This window comes from Chiloscyllium punctatum, unplaced genomic scaffold (genome assembly GCF_047496795.1).
Source record: "Chiloscyllium punctatum isolate Juve2018m unplaced genomic scaffold, sChiPun1.3 scaffold_1283, whole genome shotgun sequence".
NCBI lineage: Eukaryota > Metazoa > Chordata > Chondrichthyes > Orectolobiformes > Hemiscylliidae > Chiloscyllium > Chiloscyllium punctatum.
In genome coordinates, this window is record NW_027311017.1 from 2,005 (window position 1) to 15,000 (window position 12,996).

Below are 12,996 nucleotides of genomic sequence, written 5' to 3' on the forward strand. Positions count from 1 at the left end.
CGTGCGGCGCGCGAGGTCTGCTCTCTTCACAAGAGGCTTTATTAGGGAGTGCTAAGGCAAGGTTCTGTGCCCTCCACCCCTCATCGCAACACCCATGGGAGCCTCCGGTCGTCAATAGACCGCCGCACCGGCCTCTGACTGACTCTCAGAATGGACGGAAAGAGCCGGGTAAGCCTTTCAAAAGATTCGACCACGTGCCGAAAACTTTAGACTTCCGTGAGCTCTCCGGCTTGCACCGAGACCCGAAGTCGACGTGCGAAGCACCACGGGACCCCTTTCGCCTGCAGGTCCCGAGCCGCCTTTATTTGCTGTTACGAGCATCGTGTGCCCCATACCTGCGTGACGAGCACCGCAGGGCGGCAGAGCCATCGCACTTGGCCGGGTGGCAGAGGAGGACCCGACTATTCACAGATAGCGGCCCAACGACTCCCAGAGCCGGTCGTGCGGCGCGCGAGGTCTGCTCTCTTCACAAGAGGCTTTATTAGGGAGTGCTAAGGCAAGGTTCTGTGCCCTCCACCCTCATCGCAACACCCATGGGAGCCTCCGGTCGTCAATAGACCGCCGCACCGGCCTCTGACTGACTCTCAGAATGGACGGAAAGAGCCGGGTAAGCCTTTCAAAAGATTCGACCACGTGCCGAAAACTTTAGACTTCCGTGAGCTCTCCGGCTTGCACCGAGACCCGAAGTCGACGTGCTAAGCACCACGGGACCCCTTTCGCCTGCAGGTCCCGAGCCGCCTTTATTTGCTGTTACGAGCATCGTGTGCCCCATACCTGCGTGACGAGCACCGCAGGGCGGCAGAGCCATCGCACTTGGCCGGGTGGCAGAGGAGGACCAGACTATTCACAGATAGCGGCCCAACGACTCCCAGAGCCGGTCGTGCGGCGCGCGAGGTCTGCTCTCATCACAAGAGGCTTTAGGGAGTGCTCAGGCAAGGGTCAGCCCGCAGCCTTCCTGGCAACACCCAGGGGAACCAGGCCACTCGCGTCTCTCGCCTTCATTTTCGACACGAGCGCCTGCGGAGGGCCACCACCCCCTCCGATTGTCAAGAGACCTCCGCACCGGCCTCTGACTTACTCTCAGAATGGACGGAAAGAGCCGGGTAAGCCTTTGAAAAGATTCGACCACGTGCCGAAAACTTTAGACTTCCGTGAGCTCTCCGGCTTGCACCGAGACCCGAAGTCGACGTGCTTAGCACCACGGGACCCCTTTCGCCTGCAGGTCCCGAGCCGCCTTTTATTTTTGTTACGAGTATCGTGTTCCCCAAACCTGGGTGACGAGCACCGCAGGGCGGCAGAGCCATCGCGCTTGTCCGGGTGGCAGAGGAGGACCAGACTATTCACAAATAGCGGCCCAACGACTCCCAGAGCCGGTCGTGCGGCAGGCGAGGTCTGCTCTCATCACAAGAGGCTTTAGGGAGTGCTCAGGCAACGGTCAGCCCGCAGCCTTCTTGGCAACACCCAAGGGAACCAGGCCACTCGCGTCTCTCGCCTTCATTTTGGACACGAGCGCCTGTGGAGGGACGGCCGGAGTCAACGTGGGGTTTGCCCGCCCTCCAATAGTGTCAAAAGACCGCCGCACAAGTCTCTGACTGACTCTTAGAACAGACAGAAAGAGTTTGTCAAATCTGTCAAAAAATTGACAAAGTGTCAAAAATTCGACTTCCAAGAGCTCTCCGGCATGCACTCATACCTGTCATTAAAGTGCTATGCCCGTGGAACCGTTTTTCGGATGCCTTTCAGAACGGTCCCGCGCCGCCATTTTGTTCTAAAAATCGTGTTCCCATATATCTCCGGGTACCCCGCCAACCTCACTGCGGAAAAACTACAAGTGGCACTGAATGGGTCTGAATTCCAAATTTGACTGCATCGGTCTGGAACTCGGTCCGGTCAAAACCGTTTGGATTTTTCTCGGTCCGGACTTCCGCGACAGACAAAGTTAAAGTTTTCGGGCTGCAGGCACAAAACGACAGCTGGCCATTTGCCGGGCTCAATTCACCCAATTCCTCCGGCACTTCGGAGCACATGTTCGGTGTAAGTTTGCGAATCTTTCCCGATGCTGCAGCATTTTCCTCCGCTGACACTTAGAATATTTTTCACACTTTGCTGAAAATTTTTCTAAGTGTTTTTTTCCAAGTTTTCCTGGTTACTGATTTCTTCTTTTTAAACATTTTTCTAAGTTTTTCTGGTTACTGATTTCTTCTTTTTAAACATTTTTCGCAGTTTGTCTGGTTACTGATTTCTTCTTTTTAAACATTTTTCGCCGTTTTTCTGGTTACTGATTTCTTCTTTTTAAACATTTTTCGCCGTTTTTCTGGTTACTGATTTCTTCTTTTTAAACATTTTTCTAAGTTTTTCTGGTTACTCATTTCTTCTTTTTAAACATTTTTCTAAGTTTTTCTGGTTACTGATTTCTTCTTTTTAAACATTTTTCTAAGTTTTTCTGGTTACTCATTTCTTCTTTTTAAACATTTTTCTAAGTTTTTCTGGTTACTCACTTCTTCTTTTTAAACATTTTTCGCCGTTTTTCTGGTTACTGATTTCTTCTTTTTAAACATTTTTCTAAGTTTTTCTGGTTACTCATTTCTTCTTTTTAAACATTTTTCTAAGTTTTTCTGGTTACTCATTTCTTCTTTTTAAACATTTTTCTAAGTTTTTCTGGTTACTGATTTCTTCTTTTTAAACATTTTTCTAAGTTTTTCTGGTTACTGATTTCTTCTTTTTAAACATTTTTCTAAGTTTTCCTGGTTACTCATTTCTTCTTTTTAAACATTTTTCTAAGTTTTCCTGGTTACTCATTTCTTCTTTTTAAACATTTTTCTAAGTTTTCCTGGTTACTGATTTCTTCTTTTTAAACATTTTTCGCAGTTTTTCTGGTTACTGATTTCTTCTTTTTAAACATTTTTTCGCAGTTTGTCTGGTTACTGATTTCTTCTTTTTAAACATTTTTCGCCGTTTTTCTGGTTACTGATTTCTTCTTTTTAAACATTTTTCGCCGTTTTTCTGGTTACTGATTTCTTCTTTTTAAGCATTTTTCTAAGTTTTTCTGGTTACTCATTTCTTCTTTTTAAACATTTTTCTAAGTTTTTCTGGTTACTGATTTCTTCTTTTTAAACATTTTTCTAAGTTTTTCTGGTTACTCATTTCTTCTTTTTAAACATTTTTCTAAGTTTTTCTGGTTACTCACTTCTTCTTTTTAAACATTTTTCTAAGTTTTTCTGGTTACTGATTTCTTCTTTTTAAACATTTTTCGCCGTTTTTCTGGTTACTGATTTCTTCTTTTTAAACATTTTTCTAAGTTTTTCTGGTTACTCATTTCTTCTTTTTAAACATTTTTCTAAGTTTTTCTGGTTACTGATTTCTTCTTTTTAAACATTTTTCTAAGTTTTCCTGGTTACTGATTTCTTCTTTTTAAACATTTTTCGCAGTTTTTCTGGTTACTGATTTCTTCTTTTTAAACATTTTTCTAAGTTTTCCTGGTTACTGATTTCTTCTTTTTAAACATTTTTCGCAGTTTTTCTGGTTACTGATTTCTTCTTTTTAAACATTTTTCTAAGTTTTTCTGGTTACTGATTTCTTCTTTTTAAACATTTTTCTAAGTTTTTCTGGTTACTCACTTCTTCTTTTTAAACATTTTTCTAAGTTTTCCTGGTTACTGATTTCTTCTTTTTAAACATTTTTCGCAGTTTGTCTGGTTACTGATTTCTTCTTTTTAAACATTTTTCGCAGTTTTTCTGGTTACTGATTTCTTCTTTTTAAACATTTTTCTAAGTTTTTCTGGTTACTCACTTCTTCTTTTATAACATTTTTCTAAGTTTTCCTGGTTACTGATTTCTTCTTTTTAAACATTTTTCTAAGTTTTCCTGGTTACTGATTTCTTCTTTTTAAACATTTTTCTAAGTTTTCCTGGTTACTGATTTCTTCTTTTTAAACATTTTTCTAAGTTTTTCTGGTTACTCATTTCTTCTTTTTAAACATTTTTCGCAGTTTTTCTGGTTACTGATTTCTTCTTTTTAAACATTTTCCTAAGTTTTCCTGGTTACTGATTTCTTCTTTTTAAACATTTTTCTAAGTTTTCCTGGTTACTCATTTCTTCTTTTTGATCATTTTTCTAAGTTTTCCTGGTTACTGATTTCTTCGTTTTGAACATTTTTCTAAGTTTTCCTGGTTACTCACTTCTTCTTTTCAAACATTTTTCTTCGTTTTTCTGTTTACTCATTTAGCACTTTCAGGCACTTTCCCATCATTTCCTCGTTCCCGATTTCACCCTTTAAAACGCTTTCGGGCATTTCCCTAAGTTTTGCGGTTCACTCGTTTGGGACTCACTGACACCTTCTCTAGCTTCCCTGCTCACTTTTTTCGTACTGTTGAGAAAATTCGAACCCTTTCCTTAACTATGCCGGTTACTGACTTCACCGCTTCAGACCCTTGTCCCCGTAATGAAAGATACCATTTCCCACCGTGGGAAATGCACGAAAATCGGACTGAACACGGGGGAGGCTCCCCCCTCGAAGGCGAGACCGTCGGCAGAACCGCCGGGTCAAACCCGGCCGAGCTACCCGGCTTACAAGTCTCAAAGTCGGTATGAGCAGTCACGTCCACCCCCATTCCCTTTTGGACCACTTCCCACGGTTCCAAATGCATGAAAATCGGCCTGTACACGGGGGAGGCACCCGCCTCGAAGACGAGACCGTCGGCAGAACCGCCGGGTCAAACCCGGCTGAGCTACCCGGCTCGGAAGCGCCAAAGTCGGGTTGAGCAGTCACATTCACTCCCATCGACGTTTGGACCACTTCCCACGGTTCGAAATGCACGGAAATCGGCCTGTACACGGGGGAGGCACCCGCCTCGAAGAGGAGACTGTCGGCAGAACCGCCGGGTCAAACCCGGCTGTGCTAACCGGCTCGGAAGCGCCAAAGTCGGGTTGAGCAGTCACATTCACTCCCATCCCCTTTTGGGCAACTTCCCACGGTTGGAAATGCATGGAAATCGGACTGAACACGGGGGAGGCTCCCCCCTCGAAGGCGAGACCGTCGGCAGAACCGCAGGATCAAACCCGGCTGAGCTACCCGGCTTACAAGTCTCAAAGTCGGTATGAGCAGACACGTCCACCCCCATTCCCTTTTGGACCACTTCCCACGGTTCGAAATGCATGAAAATCGGCCTGTATACGGGGGAGGCACCCGCCTCGAAGACGAGACCGTCGGCAGACCCGCCGGGTCAAACCCGGCTGAGCTACCCGGCTCGGAAGCGCCAAAGTCGGGTTGAGCAGTCACATTCACTCCCATCCCCTTTTGGACCACTTCCCACGGTTCGAAATGCACGAAAATCGGCCTGTACACGGGGGAGGCACCCGCCTCGAAGACGAGACCGTCGGCAGAACCGCCGGAACAAACCCGGCTGAGCTACCCGGCTTACAAGTCTCAAAGTCGGTATGAGCAGACACGTCCACCCCCATTCCCTTTTGGACCACTTCCCACGGTTCGAAATGCATGAAAATCGGCCTGTATACGGGGGAGGCACCCGCCTCGAAGACGAGACCGTCGGCAGACCCGCCGGGTCAAACCCGGCTGAGCTACCCGGCTCGGAAGCGCCAAAGTCGGGTTGAGCAGTCACATTCACTCCCATCCCCTTTTGAACCTCTTCCCACCGTTGGAAATGCACGAAAATCGGCCTGTACACGGGGGAGGCTCCCCCCTCGAAGGCGAGACCGTCGGCAGAACCGCCGGGTCAAACCCGGCTGAGCTACCCGGCTTACAAGTCTCGAAGTCGGGTTGAGCAGTCACATTCACTCCCATCGACTTTTGGGCAACTTCCCACCGTTGCAAATGCATGAAAATCGGCCTGTACACGGGGGAGGCACCCGCCTCGAAGTCGAGACCGTCGGCAGAACCGCCGGGTCCAACCCGGCTGAGCTACCCGGCTTACAAGTCTCAAAGCCGGGTTGGGCAGTCACGTTCACCCCCATTCCCTTTTGGATCACTTCCCACGGTTCGAAATGCACGAAAACCGGCCTGTACACGGGGGAGGGTCCGCCCTCGAAGGCGAGACCGTCGGCAGAACCGCCGGGTCAAACCTGGCTGAGCTACCCGGCTTACAAGTCTCAAAGTCGGGTTGAGCAGTCACGTTCACTCCCATCGACTTTTAGACCACTTCCCACGGTTCGAAATGCACGAAAATCGGCCTGTACACGGGGGAGGCACCCGCCTCGAAGACGAGACCGTCGGCAGAACCGCCGGGTCAAACCCGGCCGAGCTACCCGGGTTAGAAGCCTCAGAGTCGGGTTGAGCAGTCACGTTCACTCCCATCGACTTTTAGACCACTTCCCACGGTTGGAAATGCACGAAAATCGGCCTGTACACGGGGGTGGCATCCGCCTCGAAGACGAGACCGTCGGCAGAACCGCCGGGTCAAACCCGGCTGAGCTACCCGGCTTACAAGTCTCAAAGTCGGGTTGAGCAGTCACATTCACTCCCATCGACTTTTGGGCAACTTCCCACGGTTCGAAATGCACAAGATTCGGCCTGAACACGGGGGACGCTCCCCCCTCGAAGGCGAGACCGTCGGCAGACCCGCCGGGTCAAACCCGGCTGAGCTACCCGGCTCGGAAGCGCCAAAGTCGGTATGAGCAGTCACGTTCACTCCCATCCCCTTTTGGACCGCTTCCCACGGTACGAAATGCATGAAAATCGGCCTGTACACGGGGGAGGCACCCGCCTCGAAGACGAGACCGTCGGCAGAACCGCCGGGTCAAACCCGGCTGAGCTACCCGGCTTACAAGTCTCAAAGTCGGGTTGAGCAGTCACATTCACTCCCATCGACTTTTGGGCAACTTCCCACGGTTCGAAATGCACAAAATTCGGCCTGAACACGGGGGACGCTCCCCCCTCGAAGGCGAGACCGTCGGCAGAACCGCCGGGTCAAACCCGGCTGAGCTACCCGGCTTAAAAGTCTCAAAGTCGGTATGAGCAGTCACATTCACCCCCATTCCCTTTTGGACCACTTCCCACGGTTGGAAATGCATGAAAATCGGCCTGGACACGGGGGAGGCTCCCCCCTCGATGACGAGACCGTCGGCAGAACCGCCGGAACAAACCCGGCTGAGCTACCCGGCTTACAAGTCTCAAAGTCGGTATGAGCAGACACGTCCACCCCCATTCCCTTTTGGACCACTTCCCACCGTTGGAAATGCACGAAAATCGGCCTGTACACGGGGGAGGCACCGGCCTCGAAGACGAGACCGTCGGCAGAACCGCCGGATCAAACCCGGCCGAGCTACCCGGGTTAGAAGCCTCAGAGTCGGGTTGAGCAGTCACATTCACTCCCATCCCCTTTTGAACCTCTTCCCACCGTTGGAAATGCACGAAAATCGGCCTGTACACGGGGGAGGCTCCCCCCTCGAAGGCGAGACCGTCGGCAGAACCGCCGGGTCAAACCCGGCTGAGCTACCCGGCTTAAAAGTCTCAAAGTCGGGTTGAGCAGTCACATTCACTCCCATCGACTTTTGGGCAACTTCCCACCGTTGCAAATGCATGAAAATCGGCCTGTACACGGGGGAGGCTCCGCCCTCGAAGGCGAGACCGACGGCAGAACCGCCGGGTCAAACCCGGCCGGGCTACCCGGGTTAGAAGCCTCAGAGTCGGGTTGAGCAGTCGCATTCACCCCCATCCCCTTTTGAACCTCTTCCCACCGTTGGAAATGCACGAAAATCGGCCTGTACACGGGGGAGGCACCGGCCTCGAAGACGAGACCGTCGGCAGAACCGCCGGATCAAACCCGGCCGAGCTACCCGGGTTAGAAGCCTCAGAGTCGGGTTGAGCAGTCACATTCACTCCCATCCCCTTTTGAACCTCTTCCCACCGTTGGAAATGCACGGAAATCGGCCTGTACACGGGGGAGGCTCCCCCCTCGAAGGCGAGACCGTCGGCAGAACCGCCGGGTCAAACCCGGCTGAGCTACCCGGCTTACAAGTCTCAAAGTCGGTATGAGCAGACACGTCCACCCCCATTCCCTTTTGGACCACTTCCCACCGTTGGAAATGCACGAAAATCGGCCTGTACACGGGGGAGGCACCGGCCTCGAAGACGAGACCGTCGGCAGAACCGCCGGATCAAACCCGGCCGAGCTACCCGGGTTAGAAGCCTCAGAGTCGGGTTGAGCAGTCACATTCACTCCCATCCCCTTTTGAACCTCTTCCCACCGTTGGAAATGCACGAAAATCGGCCTGTACACGGGGGAGGCTCCCCCCTCGAAGGCGAGACCGTCGGCAGAACCGCCGGGTCAAACCCGGCTGAGCTACCCGGCTTAAAAGTCTCAAAGTCGGGTTGAGCAGTCACATTCACTCCCATCGACTTTTGGGCAACTTCCCACCGTTGCAAATGCATGAAAATCGGCCTGTACACGGGGGAGGCTCCGCCCTCGAAGGCGAGACCGACGGCAGAACCGCCGGGTCAAACCCGGCCGGGCTACCCGGCTCGGAAGCGCCAAAGTCGGGTTGAGCAGTCACATTCACCCCCATCCCCTTTTGGGCCACTTCCCACGGTTCGAAATGCATGAAAATCGGCCTGTACACGGGGGACGCTCCCCCCTCGAAGGCGAGGCAGTCGGCAGAACCGCCGGGTCAAACCCGGCTGAGCTACCCGGGTTAGATGCCTCAAAGTCGGGTTGAGCAGTCACATTCACCCCCATCCCCTTTCGGCCCCCTTCCCACGGTTGGAAATGCATGAAAATCGGCCTGTACACGGTGGGCGCTCCCCCCTCGAAGGTGAGACCTTCGGCAGAACCGCCGGGTCAAATCCTGCCGAGCTACCCGCGTTAGAGGTCTCAATGTCGGCTTCAGCAGTCACATTCAATCCCATTCCCGTTTGGACCTCTTCCCGCCGATGGAAATGCACAAAATTCGGCCTGAACACGCGGGGCGCTCCCCCCTCGAAGGCGAGACCGTCGCCAGAACCGCCGGGTCAAATCCGGCTGAGCTACCCGCGTTACAGGTCTCAAAGTCGGGTTGAGCAGTCACGTTCACCCCCATCCCCTTTCGGACCCCTTCCCACGGTTGGAAATGCATGAAAATCGGCCTGTACACGGTGGGCGCTCCCCCCTCGAAGGTGAGACCTTCGGCAGAACCGCCGGGTCAAATCCGGCCGAGCTACCCGCGTTAGAGGTCTCAATGTCGGCTTCAGCAGTCACATTCAATCCCATTCCCGTTTGGACCTCTTCCCGCCGATGGAAATGCACAAAATTCGGCCTGAACACGCGGGACGCTCCCCCCTCGAAGGTGAGACCTTCGGCAGAACCGCCGGGTCAAATCCGGCCGAGCTACCCGCGTTAGAGGTCTCAATGTCGGCTTCAGCAGTCACATTCAATCCCATTCCCGTTTGGACCTCTTCCCGCCGATGGAAATGCACAAAATTCGGCCTGAACACGCGGGACGCTCCCCCCTCGAAGGCGAGACCGTCGCCAGAACCGCCGGGTCAAATCCGGCTGAGCTACCCGCGTTACAGGTCTCAAAGTCGGGTTGAGCAGTCACGTTCACCCCCATCCCCTTTCGGACCCCTTCCCACGGTTGGAAATGCATGAAAATCGGCCTGTACACGGTGGGCGCTCCCCCCTCGAAGGTGAGACCTTCGGCAGAACCGCCGGGTCAAATCCGGCCGAGCTACCCGCGTTAGAGGTCTCAATGTCGGCTTCAGCAGTCACATTCAATCCCATTCCCGTTTGGACCTCTTCCCGCCGATGGAAATGCACAAAATTCGGCCTGAACACGCGGGACGCTCCCCCCTCGAAGGTGAGACCTTCGGCAGAACCGCCGGGTCAAATCCGGCCGAGCTACCCGCGTTAGAGGTCTCAATGTCGGCTTCAGCAGTCACATTCAATCCCATTCCCGTTTGGACCTCTTCCCGCCGATGGAAATGCACAAAATTCGGCCTGAACACGCGGGACGCTCCCCCCTCGAAGGCGAGACCGTCGCCAGAACCGCCGGGTCAAATCCGGCTGAGCTACCCGCGTTAGAGGTCTCAAAGTCGGGTTGAGCAGTCACGTTCACCCCCATCCCCTTTCGGACCCCTTCCCACGGTTGGAAATGCATGAAAATCGGCCTGTACACGGTGGGCGCTCCCCCCTCGAAGCTGAGACCTTCGGCAGAACCGCCGGGTCAAATCCGGCCGAGCTACCCGCGTTAGAGGTCTCAATGTCGGCTTCAGCAGTCACATTCAATCCCATTCCCGTTTGGACCTCTTCCCGCCGATGGAAATGCACAAAACTCGGCCTGAACACGCGGGACGCTCCCCCCTCGAAGGTGAGACCTTCGGCAGACCCGCCGGGTCAAATCCGGCCGAGCTACCCGCGTTAGAGGTCTCAATGTCGGCTTCAGCAGTCACATTCAATCCCATTCCCGTTTGGACCTCTTCCCGCCGATGGAAATGCACAAAATTCGGCCTGAACACGCGGGACGCTCCCCCCTCGAAGGCGAGACCGTCGCCAGAACCGCCGGGTCAAATCCGGCCGAGCTACCCGCGTTAGAGGTCTCAATGTCGGCTTCAGCAGTCACATTCAATCCCATTCCCTTTTGGAACACTTCCCGCCGTTAACAATGCACGATATTCGGCCTGAACACGCGGGACGCTCCCCCCTCGAAGGTGAGACCTTCGGCAGAACCGCCGGGTCAAATCCTGCCGAGCTACCCGCGTTAGAGGTCTCAATGTCGGCTTCAGCAGTCACATTCAATCCCATTCCCGTTTGGACCTCTTCCCGCCGATGGAAATGCACAAAATTCGGCCTGAACACGCGGGACGCTCCCCCCTCGAAGGCGAGACCGTCGCCAGAACCGCCGGGTCAAATCCGGCCGAGCTACCCGCGTTAGAGGTCTCAATGTCGGCTTCAGCAGTCACATTCAATCCCATTCACGTTTGGAACACTTCCCGCCGTTAACAATGCACGATATTCGGCCTGAACACGCGGGACGCTCCCCCCTCGAAGGTGAGACCTTCGGCAGAACCGCCGGGTCAAATCCTGCCGAGCTACCCGCGTTAGAGGTCTCAATGTCGGCTTCAGCAGTCACATTCAATCCCATTCCCGTTTGGACCTCTTCCCGCCGATGGAAATGCACAAAATTCGGCCTGAACACGCGGGGCGCTCCCCCCTCGAAGGCGAGACCGTCGCCAGAACCGCCGGGTCAAATCCGGCTGAGCTACCCGCGTTACAGGTCTCAAAGTCGGCTTCAGCAGTCACATTCAATCCCATTCCCTTTTGGAACACTTCCCGCCGTTAACAATGCACGATATTCGGACTGAACACGGGGGCCGGTCCGCCCTCGAAGTCAACACCGTCCGCAGAACCGCCGGGGCAAATCCGGCTGAGCTACCCCGCCCCCGAACACTCAAAGTCCCTCTGAAGCCTTGCATTCGCCTCCTTGGAAAATTGACGTCAAACATTACCAAAATCGGGGGCACGAGCACTAAAGCTAAGTCTCACCCTTTCCCTATCCCTAACCAGGAACCGAACGCCCACCCTCAGCCTCACACCAACGCCGGTGCCACTCCAGACAGACACACCCTTCAAAACCACACCCATCCGGCCATGCAACTCAAAAAGGGTCCAAATTCAGAAACACCCCCTTCAAAAGGCACTCCATCCTCGGCCACACCACCGGGACATGCTCCCCTCGGCGATAATTAAGCCCCCACCACTATTTGAAGCCAACCGCAGCCGCAACTCGAACGGAGAAATCAGTAACCAATTCAAAAATGCGCTTGGTTACTGATTTCTACTGAGCCGAAAAAATTCTAAGTGTCGGTGGTTACTGATTTATACCAACCCGAAAAAATTCTAAGTGTCAGTGGTTACTGATTTATACCAACCCGAAAATATTCTAAGTGTCAGTGGTTACTGATTTATACCAACCCGAAAAAATTCTAAGTGTCAGTGGTTACTGATTTATACCAAGTCGAAAAAATTCTAAGTGTCAGTGGTTACTGATTTATACCAACCCGAAAATATTCTAAGTGTCAGTGGTTACTGATTTATACCAACTCGAAAAAATTCTAAGTGTCAGTGGTTACTGATTTATACCGACCCGAAAAAATTCTAAGTGTCAGTGGTTACTGATTTATACCAACTCGAAAATATTCTAAGTGTCGGTGGTTACTGATTTATACCAACCCGAAAAAATTCTAAGTGTCAGTGGTTACTGATTTATACCAACTCGAAAAAATTCTAAGTGTCGGTGGTTACTGATTTATACCAACTCGAAAATATTCTAAGTGTCGGTGGTTACTGATTTATACCTACCCGAAAATATTCTAAGTGTCAGTGGTTACTGATTTATACCAAGTCGAAAATATTCTAAGTGTCAGTGGTTACTGATTTATACCAACTCGAAAAAATTCTAAGTGTCAGTGGTTACTGATTTATACCAACTCGAAAATATTCTAAGTGTCGGTGGTTACTGATTTATACCAACCCGAAAATATTCTAAGTGTCAGTGGTTACTGATTTATACCAACTCGAAAAAATTCTAAGTGTCGGTGGTTACTGATTTATACCAACTCGAAAATATTCTAAGTGTCGGTGGTTACTGATTTATACCAACCCGAAAATATTCTAAGTGTCAGTGGTTACTGATTTATACCAAGTCGAAAATATTCTAAGTGTCAGTGGTTACTGATTTATACCAACTCGAAAATATTCTAAGTGTCGGTGGTTACTGATTTATACCAACCCGAAAATATTCTAAGTGTCAGTGGTTACTGATTTATACCAACTCGAAAATATTCTAAGTGTCGGTGGTTACTGATTTATACCAACCCGAAAATATTCTAAGTGTCAGTGGTTACTGATTTATACCAACTCGAAAAAATTCTAAGTGTCAGTGGTTACTGATTTATACCAACTCGAAAATATTCTAAGTGTCGGTGGTTACTGATTTATACCAACCCGAAAATATTCTAAGTGTCAGTGGTTACTGATTTGTACCGACCCGAAAAAATTCTAAGTGTCAGT